Raw genomic sequence first — 18,144 nt, 5'->3', positions numbered from 1 at the left:
CACAAATCTTCCATTTACTTTTTTAACACTCCTGATTCTATTCAGCACAAGATTGTTGGTATCCTACAATTTTAGATTGGGTCACTTCCTTTGACTTATCTTGGCATTCCTATTGCTGTTTCCAAGTAGCCATGTCTCTTCTGGAAAAATTTGATTACCAAGCTTCAGGATAAGGTAAATCATTGGACTCATAGATGGCTTTCTACTACTGCCCGAGTTACTCTTCTTCAAGCTGTTATCCAAGCTCTTCCTACTTATAGAAGCATGGTTTAAGCTACACCTATTTACTTTCTCAAGGAGTTTGATGCTCTTTCCCGATAATTCCTTTGGAGTGGTAATTTGTGAAGTACTAAATGGAGCTTGGTTAATTGGGTAACTATTTGTAGGCCTAAAAAGGAGGGTGGTCTTTGTCTTCGATCTGCTCGCTTGAGTAGTCAAGCTTTGGCTGCTAAACTTTATTGGCGATGGTGCTCTGGACAACATCAACTTTGGGCTCGTATTATCACTCATAAATATTTTCATGGTGTTGATCCTTGCTCTGTTTCTGCACTTCCTCTTGAAGGTCATGGCTCAATGGTTTGGCGTACTCTGAAGATAGGTGTGATGTTGGTGAAGAGGGGTTTGTTCTAGATATGTAAAGGAGGTTCTCAGGCTTTGTTTTGGTCTGATGCTTGGGATGGATTCCCTTCCATTTTATCCATGTACCCTCATCTTCAGCCTCTTTGTGACTCTTTTCTTGCAGCTGGATGGGGTAAAGTGGCTCATTACAAGGCTCCTTATCAATTGGGACCTTTTGTTGGTTATATATGGAAGCATTCTTCTGATTGGCCTCTTGGAGGTACAGACATGGATCGTCAGGAGCTTTCTCAAATTTTGGCCTGTAGAGAGTGTTCCTCTTTGCTTGGTCCAGATGTTTTGGCTTGGAGTGGTACCTTTTCTGGTAAATATCATGTCTCTACTGGGTATCAGGAGATAACTAGACAATTATTTGGGGATGCTGAGGTCCCTTGGTGGAAGCAAGTTTGGAATAAAGTTTCTTGGTCCAAGTGCAATTTTTTCATGTGGCTAGTGGCTCACAACCGTTGTCTTACTTGGGATAATCTTTGTAAATGTGGATTTCAGGGCCCCTTTTATTGTGTTTTGTGTGGTAATGGAGAGGAGTCTGTCTCCCATATGTTCTTCCATTGCTCCTATTCTACTCAGATATGGCATCTTTGGTGGAGCGCTTGGGGTTGCTCTTGTTAGCATGCTTCCTCTTTGCCTGAGTTTTGGGCCCACTTGGGTAGTGCTTCCTCCAAGTCTTCTTCTCTCCATGTTGCTTGGATTGCTGGCCCATCTTTCATGCTTTGGCATATCTGGTTGGAGAGGAATCGTCGCATATTCCAAGATGTTCGACTTGGTATTTTGCATCTTTGGTGGAAAATATCACATTCTCTTCAGGAAACTATTCATGTGAAGTGTGAGCTTGATCGGGGTATGGATCCGGTTGATCTTGCTATCTGTAATTGCCTCAATTTTCATCTTCAGGATTGGGCTGCAGCTCATAGGTTTCCTTTTGTGTCCAGGCAGCTTCACCATCAGAGGAAGGGTCGAGTTAACTGGGATGGGCATTGGACTCCTCCTCCCTGTGGAGTTCTAAAAATTAACACTGATGGTTCTTCCCGTGGGAATCCTGGCCCTACTGGTATTGGGGGAGTGGCTCGTTGTAGTTCTGGGGATGTTAAATTTTTCTTCTTAGTTCATAAGGGTGATTATACTAACAATCTCATGGAAGCTCAGGCTATTTTATATGCTGTGGAATAGTGTTGCTTGCGGGGATGGAGTAAGATTATTTGTGAGTCTGATTCCCAGGTGGTGGTGAACATGCTTTCTTCGCAGGAGCTTGAGGATGTTAGTTGGCAGTTGGCCACTGTTGTTAAGCAGATTATTCTCTTCTCTACCTCTTTTCAGTTCATCAGGTTCACGTATATTCCTCATGAATGGAACAGAGCTGCTGATTGTTTAGCCAAATGGGCTTCTAGTCATGATTCGGGTTGGAATATTAAGGATAGGAGGCAATTGTCCTTTGAGATGGTGCAAGAATTTGATGATCTTGTTGCTCAGGATCGAGCTCCTTGTTGTATTCCTTTCTATCTTACTAAATTTTTACCCCTCTTTTCCAATCTGAACATTGATTACAATTAAGTCATCCAAACGAGACTTTGTCAGATTTCATTTAATTGTCTGGAAGTTGTGGGAGAGAGGCTTTATCTGTTAACTTATAAACTAAAAAGTAGTAGCTTCATCAAGTTCTAGTACCTTCTTATGGAGTTAATCAATTTAGCTATTTATTACATGTCAGGAGCATTGGAAGAAAATCAATAGAAAAACTAAGATAACAATGACTTAACTATCTATCAAAAAACATAGCATTGTTTTCATGCCATGAAAGTTTAGCAAGGTAATTGTAAGCAAAATTTGATCAAGCAAAGAAAGAGCAATCCAAGCAATCTTAGAGAGCTATCACAGATTTGACATAGATCTAGCTTTATACATTTGGTTTCTTAAGCATTTTAAAGGCACCAAAAATTGTTTTTTACTTTTCTTTCTTTTTTTCTTTTAAAAAAAAAAACTTTTCATAGTTTCTTATAGGGTTTTCAATTTTTCCAACACTGTTTGATTTATGGCTTGTGAATGAAATTTGTGGAGATCATCTATGAGTATATCTTCAACTCTCTATACATTTGGTTTCTTAAGCATTTTAAAGGCACCAAAAATTGCTTTTTACTTTTCTTAGATTCTTATAGAATTTTCAATTTTTCTAACATCATCTGATTTATGGGTTGTGAATGAATTTGCAAAGATCATCTATGAATATATCTTCAAATCTCTTAAAATTTCTAGTCGTGAATGTTTACAATCTAACTATACCACATATACATATATTTTTTCAAAACCTATGTAGTTCAAGTCTTTATTATTGGCAACCTATTTATCAAATGTGGGAAAATCAATACTTGTAAAAAATATATTTGATGTCTATACATACAAGTTTTTTTTTCATCTACTTACACCAAGGAATAGAGGAATTTTGTAGAACCCAAATCATCTAATCTTACCATAATACTAGCCATGATATAACCGCTTAGCCTTACCATAAAGCCTTAAATCATATGTACAACTCTGACCTAATCATAACTACAACCCTAACACTCAAATGACCATTGGAAATTTGATAACGAGGAAGAATAATGAAATCTTGAGATACAAATTGACCTACTTTAAGAAGAGAAATTTGAAAGAGGAGTCCAATGCCTTGCAACCAAATGTTGTGTTATTTCTATTGTGATATAAAAAAATTAAATTTAAATCTTCTAATATTTTATGGTAGTATAATTATATTTGTTTCTTTTATGATAGGATGGTGAATATATTTCTAACTCTAATAATTATGATGTTGGAGCCTTGCACTTAACAAGAACTTGATCCCTGGTGGGCTCTTTGTGAGCCATTCAAGAGCACCGCTAAACCAAAGGTTCATTGACTAATTTTTAAACGTAATTTTAGCATAACCAACTCTTGCCTTAATTAATTAATTTTGACATTTATAATTTAAAAAATTAAATTACTACTTCAAATGATAGTAAGTACTAAAATATTTTTTTATAATTTCTAACTAATGTCAAAATAATTATTTAGATTTTCAAATTTGTAAGAAATGTAATTATTTTTTGGATTGACAATATTATTAAATATAATATATAAAATAATGAAAAATAGCTTTTAAAATATTATCCAACCTAAAATTTTAAAAAATTGTAATTGATATTCGTATTTATTTATTTATATTATATTATAAAAAAATTAATAATTTCATTAAATTTTATTTTAAATTATGTTTTTTATTAATTTATTTATCCTCATCACCATTTAACGCTTAGTAAATGTAAAAGGATGAAAAAAATGAAATTCGAACTTGAAAAGGAAGGATTTAAGCTTCTGAACTTACGGAGAAAGTTCTGTAGAAAACCAAAAACATTCACCCTTATTTTTCCACATTTTTTCTTTACCCGATCAAACTTTTTTTTGTCAGTCATTAATACACGAGCATTCAATAGAGCATTGAGGATCCACTGTATGAAATGGAGAAACCGATCGCCAATTTCAACAAGAAAACGTGTTATAAATCATTATAAATCATATACAGACTTTCGTTAATCAGAATTTATTCAGCTGATTACTGTTGTTAATCAAACTTTTCTTTTTGTTGAATTCCTTATTCATTAATCTGAAAAGAGTCTCCCAAACTGACAATATGAAGAAAGTAGGCCCTGACAATATAAAGGAACCTACCAAGTAACCTTGATGGAAACGTTTCTCAGAGTTACAAGTCAATAGTCTAATAAAACACATAGAACCAAATTTTGGGAATCTTTTTGACATCTATTCTGAGTATCATCAGCCTATAAATATGGAGCAGCAGATAGTTATGTGAAGTAATACCAAACACGAGGAAATGGAGCAGCAGATGGTGTTTGCAGTGATTATCACTTGCATTTTATCAGTGCCAATTTTGCTTCTATTTGGAAAACAAGTTTTATGGAGGAAGAAGAACGAGAAGAAGAGAAGGATACCACCTGGATCATCTGGGTGGCCATTAATTGGTGAGAGCATCAGTTTCTTCAAATCTATCAATTCCCAACAACAAGAACGTCGAAGAAACTTCTTTGATGAACATGAGCAAAGGTACATTATGATTTCTTCTAATGAAAGTTACTTTGTATAGATAAATCAAACAGATGACCTTACATACACGAAAGATAGTTAGCCTTAGTTTTTGTTCTTTGCCTTACTGAGCTCAAGTCTTTAACATTCTTGCATTTCATGTCATTAGATATACATTATGCTATGTTCCTTTAGATTCATCTCAAAATCTCTCAAACTTCTTTTGTGCCCATATTTTTCATATTTTTCTTCCTTCAACTGCTTGTTGGAATATAGATTGGCCTCCAAGGAAAAAACTATAGACTAAAAGCATGGAGCTTTTATAAAATCAGATAGATCCCCATGTCATTGATTAGAGTATTTTAACCAAACTGAACAGTAATATGTCAAACTGTTGGTCTTATGAATTTTACTACTTAGTTTTTAACTGAAATTTTTAAATATGTAATTGATCTTTATTTTCATGTTGAATAAACTGTTGGGAGCATTTAATGTTGTATCAAAAGTTTGAAGCCTTCGGTACTTATGAAGGGAGACTCGAACTCATGACCCAAGGTTTTGATACCACTTGTTAGAAGCATTTGATGTTGCCTGAAAAGTTCAAACTGTTAATGTTCGATACAAATGTCAGACCTAACCTAGTCCACGATCCCCCCTCAGCACCTACTAAGCCTTCAACACCCATTGAAGGGAGACTCAAACTCATGAACCAAGGCTTTGATACCACTTGTTAGAAGCATTTGATGTTGCACCAAAAGGTCAAACTTTTAATATTTGATACAAATGTCAGACTTAACTCAATCCACAATCCTCCACAACATCCACTGAGCCTTCAACACCCACTGAAGGGAGACTCAAATTTATAATTCAAGGCTTTGATAGCACTTGTTAGAAGCATTTGATTTTGCACCAAAAGCTCAAATTGTTAATCTTTGATATAAATGTCAAATTTAACCTGATCCACGGCACTAATCTCCAAGGAGCTGCTAACCACCAAATTGACAATCTCAACAATCTCCCGCTCAGCACCGAGCCTTCAACACCCACTGAAGGGAGACTCACCCCATGACACAAGGCTCTGATACCACTTGTTGGAAGCATTTATCGTCGCACCAAAAAAATATCACTGTTAATGTCTGATATAAATGTCAGCTGTAACCCAATCCGATATGAATCTCAACATAAACAGTATTAATAATAATCTTTGTAAAACATATTTATGAAGCCACTTAATCTGCCCCTTTTCTTCACAAGCTATGAATCTTATATTTCATTAACATTTCAATGTGATTGGCTTTGGAGGTTCCATAATAATTTGGAAAATTGTTTTCAGATCTAATTACTGAAATTGAATTACAAACAGGTATGGTTCGATCTTCAGATGCAATTTGTTTGGGAGATCAAAAACAATTGTATTGGTTGATCCAGAGTTCAGTAAATATGTTCTCCAGAATGAGGGAAGGTTGTTTAAGGCCAAATACCCAAGCTCTTTGGTAAAACTTATTGGCAAATATGGTCTGCTGGAAGTTCATGGAGAACTTCAGAGAAAACTCCATGGAACTGCTGTGAATTTGTTGAAGTATGAGAATTTGGAAACTGACTTCATGGAAGACATACAGCATGTGTTTATCACTGGCATGAAAAAATGGGCAAAAGAAAGAGACATCCCACTTCAAGACAAGTGTCATCAGGCAAGCAAAATGCAACCATGAAATGCTAAAATGGCTATTTTACTTCTTTTAATTTTCTGATTTTTTTTTAGTATTCATTTGAATTTATTTTTTGTCATTCAGCTTGTTCTGAACTTAATGGCCAAAAAATTGTTGGATTTACCCCCTGCTGAGGAGTTGAAAGATATATACAAAGCTTTTGATGAATACATGGCAGCTGTCCTCTGCCTGCCCGTTAATATTCCTGGAACTGCTTTTGCCAGGGGATTTAAGGTATGGAACTGCTTTTGAACTTAGCTTTCCCATTTCATTTCTCAATGTAAGATCTTTCCTTTATCTATTTTTCTGTGTTACTAGGTTAGATTCATTGTAAAAAGTTTTCTTTTATCTATTTTTCTAAGCTAAATCCTCTTTTAAGTTGTTTTCATATTGATCACAAATATTTTATAGTATATAGTAAATAGTGTATTCAAAGATAAAATGTCATGTAGTTTCATCTTAGCCATACTAACAGTAATTTATCTTTACCCTTAATTGTCACTAATAAGTAATTGTATCTATCATAGTCTTATGTGATATTGAACTCTTTAACATAACGTTATTCTTTCCTCTTTCTCTTTTTGTTTTTTTGTGTCTCACTTTTTTTTGATTTTTTCTTTCTTTTTCCTTTTTTAATCTAATTTGTTTCCATATGATAAATCTGATACAATTTTTTTTAAAATTAAAATTAAAAATACAAGTGAATGCCAAAAAATATATATAAATATTATTGAGTTTATTAGAGTATTTTATTAGGCAAGAGCCTAAAACACATAATAATAGTATTAATAATAATTAATCTCAACACATAATAAGATAATTGACATTTCTCTCATTTTTAAAGATATTTATACTAGTTATTTGTGAAAGTTATAGAGTACTATATTTAAAATAAAAGATTACTTTTTAGAAATAATTTTTTTTTGATTAAATTAATGGATTTCATGTGGCATTTGCAGGCAAGGAAAACTTTGATGAAGAAGATTAATGAGTGTATAGAGGACAGAAGACAACATCCAGAAGTGAACCGTAAAGATCTCTTAACGAAGCTTGTGAAAGAAGGCAACTATTATGATGAGATCATTGTAGATCTCATATTGTTTTTGCTCTTTGTGGGGTTTGAAACTTCGGCGAATGCCATGGCATTTGCTGTGAAGTTCCTCACTGAGAATCCACGGGCATTGAAGGAGATCACGGTCAGTGGTCAAAAATTAGAGTAGTCAAACTAATATGAGTAACAATAATTTCTTTTTTTAGAGTAAGTGAAATTGTGATTTTGTTATAGGATTTAATTTTATATTCTTTGACTTAAATTTATTGACATATCTTTTACGAATTATGAAGATATTTAGTATTTATTGTATTTAGGTGATGTTCATAGGATGAAGCATTGATTTGTTGACTCGTATTTAATGAGTAGTAGTTCACAAGAAATCATCTTTTATGAGAATTAATAGAACAACACTCCATCTGAGTGATGCGTATCAAGCCTTCCGAGGAGGTCACCCGTCCCAATATTGCTATGGGTGCTAAGTATTTCATTCATTGTTAGGAAAGATGAATTCTTGTGAATGGCACCTTATGAAACATGGGTCAATGAGTTAGAGTCTAAAACCACATAGATAAATCAAGATAACAATATAGTAATGGCTACTATTGATAATGAAACCAAATATGCTATTTATCATTTAAAATAAAAGTTATTTTGAATTTGCAATGAACAGGAAGAACATGATGCAATCCTAAAATCTAAAGGCAAAGATGACCAAAAGCTAGCGTGGGATGATTATATGTCAATGAAGTTCACTCAATGTGTGAGTACAAAGATTATATTCCCATTTATTTCATTTTATTAACTTTGTTGCTAAATTTGAATATTAATGATATCAAATTTGTACAATTCATACTATTGTTTGTTGTTACTTTTGATTCTGATTATATTAGAGTTGTTGCATTAGCATTTCCAATTTTCTTATCCTTTAGCTTTAAGTATCCTTATAGTGGATCATGAGTTGTGATCGAAGATTTTGATGCGAAATTCTCCCATAATAAAATTCAAAAAGAATTTTAAATAATTTTAAATATAACATTAATTTTTATTGTTTGTATTTTTTTCATCATTATAGATTATAAAGGAAACACTTCGTATGGCCAGCGCTGCTCCTGGTGTTTTTAGAGAACCAAAAGAGGACATTGAATACAAAGGTTTGACAAATTTTCCTTATTACTTTCAAATAATATTAGTAATTTAATATTATTTTTAAAAAAATAAAATTTCAAAGGGAATAATAATTAATCAAGTATTTGTATTTTGGGTGAGTGGTTTGTGATGATTTTAATTTTTTTAAAGGTTGTATATACATTTTTTCTATGGACATGTATAATGCTATGATTTCATTTTAATGCAGATTTTATCATTCCAAAAGGGTGGACGATATTGGTATTCTTAGGTGCCCAACATTTGGATGAGAAGCATTATTTTGAAGCTCACAAGTTCAACCCATGGCGATGGGAAAATGAGGGTCGTGTATGTGAGGAGAAATAAATGTTAATTTATTTACAAAAAGTTGATGAATGTGGTTGTGTAACTAATTATTATTTATTGTTGATTGATTGTAGGAGGTGTCTCAAAATCCTTGGTATATGCCATTCAGTAAAGGTGCTAGACTTTGCCCTGGATATCATTTAGCTCATTTCGAAATTGCTCTCTTCCTCCACAACTTAGTCACTAAGTTCAGGTTAGATTCATATGCATACTTTACTTTTTATGTAGTTTTAACCCTTTTAATTTAAAATTTTCTAATTGTTTTATATTTAATGCATGATTATCATTAATAGGTGGGAGTCGCTAGAAGCTTCTAGTACTACATTCTTCCCTCTTCCTTAAATGGAAAAGGGATATCCAATTCGTCTACATTCTCAAGCACTAGAATGAGGACAGCTCGATATATGTCTCCATGGCTTATCTTAAGTATAATAATTAGATACATTAAGTTTCCATGGTGCTCCATGTTAAATTGTTTTAAGGCTTTTGGATTTAATTGTGTTTATATTTTTATATTGATATTTTAGATCATACTATGTAATCCATCATCAAGATATTGAGTTGGAGAAGAGAAAATGATACAATTATGCAATAATTATTGGAATGAGACTGTACTAGTTAACAACTTTTATGAAATTGATATTTCTATATTACAATTACAGATCAAGGATAAAGGATTACTTATCCAATAAAGATTTCCATTTAGTTGTGCTTTTAATGACATATGCATTCTTTTTTATTATGATTGACATTGTAGTTTTATCTTAAATATTGTTTCTCTCTTACTATCAATTTTAATATTAAAAAAATTAAGATTAAATTATTATATTTATAAACTTCAATTACTTCCTTGTTTTTTTTTTTTTTTTGTCTTTTGTTTTTTGTGGGGGGGGGGGGGGTCGATAAATGATATAATTTATGTTTAATAAGTATGATTAATACATATCTATATGTCTATGCTACCTAAAACTTCTAGCAATCACTACACAACCAAGTTAATCACCCTACAATTATCAAACCATCTATTTGCAAAAATTACAAATGTCCTTCAATTCATGTTTGTATATTCACTACTATCAACATGTATTCATGGGCCTTCCAAATCTAGAAGAGATATGCAAATTCAAGCCAAAAGATCTAAAATTATACCAAAAACATGGAAAATCAAACTTCTTCAAATATTTGTCTCTAGCTTGAGGGGGGCATTCACCCATATATCTTTGTGTGAACCTCAATTTTTTCTTCCTTGCTTCTCTACCTCTAACCCAACCACTTTTCATTCCATATCCACCCTTGCAAATAATCCTTCAAAGTGTCCCACCAAATTTGTGTTTTAATCTACCATTCATCAAGCAACCACTTGAAGCACTCCATAGTAAAAAAGGTTGTAATAGAGATTCAATTCCACCCACCTAGAAGAAATCTTTGTGTTTTGCAAGAAAACCCTCGCCTAGTGTTTCTTTGGCCAAGAGTAACCTCATGACATAATTCCACTCTTTCTTTACGCATTCTTACTTTATCCAACTCAAGTCATACTTCCTCCCAAATTCCAAACCTCACACCATGAACAAAAACTTATCTAAATATTTGAATGATAGTGATGCTTAGACCTTATAAAATTATATTTATAGGAAAATTAATTCATTAATTTTTTAGTATTCCTTCAATCTCTTCTTTAAAAATTATCAAGAAAGAGAGTTATACTACTTTAATAAAGAGGTGATCAATGTGAACTTTGCCTCCACACTTTTCTCAGTACCACCACCCTTTCTAATCCTTTTTTTTCCTCTCAAATTTTATCCAAGTGTTGAAATAAAACTCACATTAGGATTAATAGTCCCTACTTCCAAGACCTTCATGTATATCAAGCATTATTTTTCATGATGGATCATGTGTATGATGATGTGTAGACAATCCAAATGTTTGAATTGTAAATCTTGATAGTCCTCCCATAACACATCCCTTTGGCATGCATCTAATGTGATTTCTAATTGGACAATGTGTCTGCCATGGTATTTCCACTCTTTTCCATGTGCGATACTCTTAATACTTTAAATGATATTAATATTTTCTAAATATTTATTTATTTATTTATTTTCTAGGTTAATGCCTCCCCTTTAGTAATAAAATAAGTGAAAACTAGTAAATATTGCTCCAAATATCGATTTGAAATGGATAACAATTGTGTCATTTTGACTGTCAACAATACAATTTTCATTCTTGCAACATTGTTCATACCTTCTAATAGCTTCTTATCTCTCATCACCTCAATATTTATAGTTTAACCCCACACTAAAAATCCTACTAGTGATGGGTCTAGGTTGTCCTTTGATGCTACATCAAAGTTTACATTGATCCAATGTTCTTCTAGTTTGATCCAATCAATATTTTTAGAATTCTTTTCTTTTGGATTAGCCTAGACATGTCTATTAATAGGTTGAAACTTGATGTGAGGCTATTTGAATTGGATAAATTGATCATTTTTAAGTAAAATGAGCCTTGATTGTATTTAAATTTTCTACTACAAGACTCGCCAAACATAAAATTGTTGCCTCTATTCTCCTATGCATTTGACCCAAAGATTATGACTTCTCTTGAAATATTTGTTAGTTGAACTTATTTTGCATACATGTGTAGTTCTTATTGCATCAAAAGATAGACATATCAATGTTGGATACAACCACTAGACTTATAGAATATATATGAGGAATTTAAACCATGTCACAAATCCTATGAGGGAGGTTGGTGTGCTACCAAAAATCTCCTCCTAGCATAACTAACCACAGGCTTGCATCACTCACGAAGGATATTTGAACCTATGACCAAGCTTTGATACCTATTTTTACAAGTGTGGTTATTTTTTCATAAAAAGATCTAATTATCAATTCTTGATACAACTACTACAATTTTGAAACCTATAGGAGGTAATTAATCCATTTCATGAAGCCTATGAGGGATGTTGACAAATTGTCAATAAATTTTTCTAAATTTTCCAAAATAAGTTGGAAGGATAAATTTCACATATGCTAGAGAATGTTGATTTTTTACCATTTCTAGACTAGTTGTGAAATAACTCCTTCAAGGATGAGGGCAATGGATACCACAAACTCAAATTATTTTAAAAAATCCAACAATGAGTAGGAAATTCATAGTAGAGTAAAAGATGATGAAGAGTTTCTTAACTTATATTGTACAAGATGTATTTGAAAGTCCCAAGAAAATATTTTTTTAATCCTTTCCCTAGTGAGTATGCATCCTCTCAGGCTTATCCAAGCTAAAGATCCAACCTTAGGTAAACAAGCCTTATTCCAACACAAAGACCATGGACAATCATCTATGGAGAAGGTTGATTCCAAAATCATACATCCAATCTTGATAGATATTTTACCTTGTTGTAACTTGCACCATGATTTCATCATGTCCATTCAACAAAAGGATTCTCCTTTCTAAAAATAAATTTGTAGCAACTCAACATTTTCTATGCCTAAATTTAAACCTTCAATTCACTTACATTTCCATTCTTCTTTGTCATTCACTATTGTGCTCTCTAAAAATTCCACCACCTTAGATCCCGTGAATCATTATTTATTTATTTTAGAAGATTGAATATGACATCACTATATAAAACCTTGAAGGTGTCCCAAGAATCATCTCAAAAAATTGTATATCTTTCATCACAAAAGATTCATGTGTGACATATTGAATAATAACTAGTCGATCTATCTAAAAATTCCATATCTAGTCAATCCCTTGGGAAGGTTTTCAATAGTAAACATTTTTGTCTTTGTATAATAATCAAGATATTTTTTTGTCAAAACTTAACCCATTTCTAGTTTGGGTTATTATACATGATTTAGATCTATTTTTCTTCATAACCTCATTCATTACTTTTTACCTTCTTAAAATAGCCCCAACTGTGAATGTTAATTACCATTTTTTTATGAAGTCTTACTGGGAAACAAGATACAAAGAAAGGGCAGGGGTTGAATTAGGATATATATAAAAATTCACTTCTTGAACAAAATAATAGATTAACTGCATTCACTCCTAATACATCTCATATCTTAGATCTCATACCATATAATCATAAATTGTAAAACTGAAATGAAATCTATCTAAGTATAACATCGATCAACATAAAAATGTAAACTCATAGCACAAAGATTTTGGTAACCCAGAAACCCTCCAAGGTGAAGGTAAAACTAAGGTGGGGATGACACCCATAAATCTTTACTACTACAACAACAAATTTTTCCTGATTGGGATACAATTTGATCACTTCCAATGATCTTCCCTCTAAGGGGTCTTCTCAGTTTAAAACATTACAAGATTGTTAGGTCTACCTTGATTAAACGATTCAAACTTACAATGAAGTAAGCACTTTGTTAGGAGATTTAACAAGGTCTGTTAAAACCACTATATTGAGAGATTTTCCCTAATACACTGGTTAGAATATCTCAGTACTTAATCCTTTGGCTTTCTCTCATAAAGCTAATTATGGACCTTCTCTCTTCATTGTCTAAATCCGATATTCTTATCTAATTTTCTATGTTTTTATCTTCACTGCTAGGTTTATCTATCTAATCTCCCTATCAAACTTAGTCTTCCCTGCTGTGTTCTTATTTTGCTCGCACTTTCACACTCTTCTCTACATTCATCAAATCAGATATGCTCTAATTACACTCACATAATTATTTCTGGTTAGATCCCTTCTTAAATAGGCAATCATGGAATGTTCTAGATCATAATCAATGATCCACAATGCATTCTTTTATCGTTTAACCCTTCTAATTTTCTGCTTGGTTAATATGTCTTTCTTGGGATTAATGTGTTCTAAAAAAATACATAATTTCCTCCTTAGTTGTCTCTACAATCCATAAATGTTACATAGAAGCTGATCAAAATAATTTACATAAGTGATTGTGTCATTACAAACACATATGCCAAAACTAGTTTACTTGAAAATTGAATGTTTTGACGCTCATAACTAACATTCATGATGTCACTTGGCTTCTATAGACTCAGCATAGACTAAGTCACTCGACATGAATTAATTTTACATCACTCGATCTCATTAAATTTCACCTAGAATGTATAGTATCTTGGTCTCTATTAGGGTGCTCAGCAACCTTTGATTTACTTGGCATATAGTGAAATATAAAAAAGTTCATGTAGCTCGGCCTGCTCTGGATGGCTTGATCACAATGATGACCGACCAACATTGCCTAGAAAATAAGTAAGTGTTGGACACTAATAGGAAACAAGGCTTAGAGATTAAAAAATCTCCCCTTTGATATTAGTGGCAAAAACACTTTGTCATGACATATCAATCTATTGAAAATTACAAAAATTTAGAAATAGCACTCCCCCTAAGACTCTAATTTAGTCTTTAGATTCTTAACTCTGCTATACAACATATTTACATGTCTATAAACTCTGATGCTAAGTCATTTGATAACTCTGCTTCTGATATGATCTTCTGACTTCTCCTACGTATGATTGAATCCCTAAATGATTTTCCCCCTTGTTTCTATCACTCTATGGCTTGGGTTCGGTAGAGGTCCATTGGTATTTATCCAAAAATGTTTGTGATTAGCCAAAATCACCTCCAATCCTTTATTCCATCTGGTGCTTACTAATTCCAAAACCTAAATCTAGATTTCTAGTTGGGCAACTAGATCAATTAAGATTTTTGTTGTTGAGAGGTGCAGATCTCTCTTTATTAGATTTTGTGGCATAGATAGCTCTCTCTAAATTATTTCCAAATGGGGTAGTAGCATGAATTGAATAGAAATCAATTTATTCCTTATACTACTATTTCTAGCCATCAACTTGTCTAATCTTCCCTGATCAAATGTCAATTTATTGTATGAATGTGAACTTGAACTTGTGATCTTTTCCATTGAAATGATACAAGCTTTCATATCTACTTGTATTTGATCAATAGAGTGTTAATTCTCCAATGTGAAGAAATCAACATCACAAAGTTTCATGTATAAAGAATGAATAACTATCAAAATTCCTTCTAGATTCATTACAAGATTAGAAAGCTCAACTTGCCTAATTGCAAGTGTTGATGAGACTTTCTCCAAAACTTTGTGCTCAAATGTTTTCTCGTACCATTTGAACATTTAGTCACTAGTATCTATATCTTCGTTATGTACTTTGTCAACTATATACACAAATTGATCTGAAATTAGATGTTGCACATTTACATCAAGAATATCAAAAGTGTCAACAAAAATGTCCTTAATGTCATGAAGTACCTTCTTTTTCCTAAACTCCCTTCTTAGTTGCTCTTGCTTTGTCTTCGACTCAGCAAAGTGTGTAAATTTTGCACTTGTTCAAGAGTCATATTTTCAAGGTCATACTTAGGCAATGTGATGACCTTATCTAGATTGATTGTATCCTCTGGTGTATCAACCTTGTGTGCTACTAAATATGATTGAGGAGAACTATCACTAGGTAGTGATATCTATATTTTTTTCTCCTTTGTACTTGATCCAGGAGTTTGCTCCTGTTGATTTGATATAACATGTTTAATATGTGGAATAGTTAATGCATTGGTTGTAATGGTACTTGACAGCTGAATGAGAGCTTGAATAGCCTCTTTCTCTTTTGGTTTCTTAGGATCTATCGACTCTACCTTCTTTTCTTCCTCTTTCTCATATGTTTTTCCATCTATAACATGATTAAATTGTGGAAGCACAATGATTGCCTTACACTGTTGCTTAACACTCATATAATGAATAGTTCTAACTGATGTAACTAGAGAACAATTAGTTTGTGTACTATCAATTCATGGATAGTCGTGTATCTATAACAAAACTAGATTGGTGCATGGTAGAGAGGTCTCTGAGGTATTTGATTCAACATTTTTCAAGTCTTCCTTAGTTAATATATTTTGATTTAGTGGTGATGAATCAAGAATATCCTTGTAAGAATTTTCCTTAGGGAAAAATTCACCCAAGAACAAAGAACTCAAACACAAGCACAACTGTAGACCAGAAAGAGTATGATCAAAATATCAATATGTATTAGATTCAATGAGATTGAAAGTACACTAGGAGTGCCTATATATAAAGGCCTCTAAGGTGCATTTAGAATGCCTAAGAATCAACATCATGATAAGTCATACAACCAGGCACATGTCCACCAGATATGGGTTATCCTCCATTAAGAACAGGAATAAGTGCAATGATGAGAGGATAAGCCTAAAAAGGTGTAGCACACAAATTTATGTTGTAGAAACCATATGCTAAATTAGGAGTGTGAATAACTATGTTGTCTACATGACAACTCAGTGAATGATGCAAACTCCAATTTTGTAGACACCATGTGTTGAATTAGAGTTGCATACTTATGTGTTGTCAACATGACAACTCATAAAGGTGCAAAAACTCCTAAGTATCTCAAAAAATAAATAATAAAATAGTGAAATATAATAAAATAATGCATTAACCTAGGTAAACTTAAGTAAAGTGTAAATAATAAATACGTATTTACACCAACACCCCCCCTTAAGTGCAACTTAAGGGAATGCCCTTAAGCTTACAAAAACTAGAATGAAATGCATAATGGATCCCGGCTATTAGGACATGTTAGGTACCCATGTACATAATGAAATGCAATCTCTCATAAAGTGGAGAAAGAGGAAAAATCTCATGGGAAAAACCCTCCCCCAAAAAGAGAGATGAAAAGACTAGATGCATGGATGGATGGAGTAATCAAGACCCCCCCCCCCCCCCCCAGGTGTTATGACATACATCAAGTATATACAAAAGTGAAGAATGATAAGGAAAAAACCCCCTAAGAGGGAAAAGTCCCCCCATAAGAAGGAAGAGGAAGAGAGACAAGGTAGTCCCCCCCCCCCCACCTTGCAAATGAAGAATGTTGGCCAGTGATTGTTGCTCCAAGGAAAAAGTTGGTCCATTAGTGCAAAATGATGTTCCTCCCCTTTGGAAGAAATAGTGGCAAAGGTACAATCCCAAAGATGTATGGTGGCCCTGAAACCTACTCAAGTTTCCATGTGTTGATGCTGATGGTCGCCCCTTCCAACACTACTGAAAAGAATGAATGTAGATCTAGCAAGGATGTCTGCAGAACCTATCCCAATGAGCTTGCTATCTCCTCAACTAATAAAGAGACCTCCGATAACTATTGTTCATAAGGATCCACAATCACATCAACCTATGAAGATAAATCATGTAGAGAATGGACATGGGGGTCAGAGTGAGCCCTCGCAACAATTGTAGAAGGATCATCTTCATCAAAGAGAAGATGTAAATCATCAAGGTTGTCTCCCAAATATGTGGTGTGTGACTCCACGAACAAACCTGCAATGTCTACCATGTAGTCATCAATTGAAACTGGAGCTGGAAGACAACATGTATCCTATTGGGCTGGACCTTTCACTATGGCAATATAAGCATGTGGACTAGACTAATGATGTGACCTTTCATTGCAACTATTGATAGAACCCCATGCATCTGAATCTGTTGAAGCACTATCGTTGTTGTCACTAGCAGTTTCCACGATGAATGAAGTTCAAAGAGGATTAGAGGATAAGCTAGGTGAACTTTCCTCAAAGTGAACATCCTTCTCCACAAAAAACTCATGAGTCTCAAGATCCATAAGTCTGTATACCTTTACACTATTTCATAATCGATGAAAGTACAAGGCCTAGGTGTTGGTGCCTTGCATCCTCTGGAAGATATGTTTGCCCATGTTGGACAACCGAAGACTTTGAAGTGACTCACAACTAGTTTTCTGCCACACCATGCCTCAAAAGGAGTCTTCCTATCTAGGGCATTATGAAGAGACCTATTAAGTATGTCATCAGCATTGTTAATGGCTTCAACTTCAAGTGTTGGATCAAGAGACTTGGCTTTTATCATGCAACTTGCCATGGTCTTGAGAGTTCTAATTCTTGGTGCTAAAACATTTGTCTTATGCAGATTGAATGCTAGTGGATTCTGAAGATCAATTCCCTCAAGTTTGTAAAAGTCTTTAAGTCTTCTGTCTACATATCTACTTTCATTGTTCATCCGAAGAACCTTGATGGCTTTCCTTGGTTTTTGTTCAACATGACTCTTGAAGGCATGAAGCTTGTCCAACACTTCATTATTGTGATGAAGAAAGTAGACCCATGTGAAACATGAAAATTCATCAACAAAAGTAAGGATT

The 18,144-nt window shown here is 33.4% G+C and overlaps 1 pseudogene across 1 annotated transcript; it reads left to right on the top strand.

Moving 5' to 3' along the window:
* The first annotated feature begins 4,495 nt into the window (after positions 1-4,495).
* LOC149575605 (cytochrome P450 720B2-like) lies at positions 4,496-9,348 on the top strand (annotated as a pseudogene). Its single transcript, XR_016359700.1, has 9 exons — positions 4,496-4,725; positions 6,068-6,395; positions 6,498-6,647; positions 7,373-7,609; positions 8,138-8,227; positions 8,540-8,618; positions 8,822-8,940; positions 9,033-9,151; positions 9,252-9,348. The product of XR_016359700.1 is annotated as a cytochrome P450 720B2-like (transcript).
* Positions 9,349-18,144: the final 8,796 nt, after the last annotated feature.

The sequence above is a fragment of the Cupressus sempervirens genome, chromosome 2 (genome assembly GCF_028749045.1).
Source record: "Cupressus sempervirens isolate cs-2001-9-10 chromosome 2, ASM2874904v1, whole genome shotgun sequence".
Taxonomy (NCBI): domain Eukaryota; kingdom Viridiplantae; phylum Streptophyta; class Pinopsida; order Cupressales; family Cupressaceae; genus Cupressus; species Cupressus sempervirens.
The sequence above is the reverse complement of the archived record's forward strand: the minus strand, read 5'-3'. Positions and strand labels throughout refer to the sequence as shown.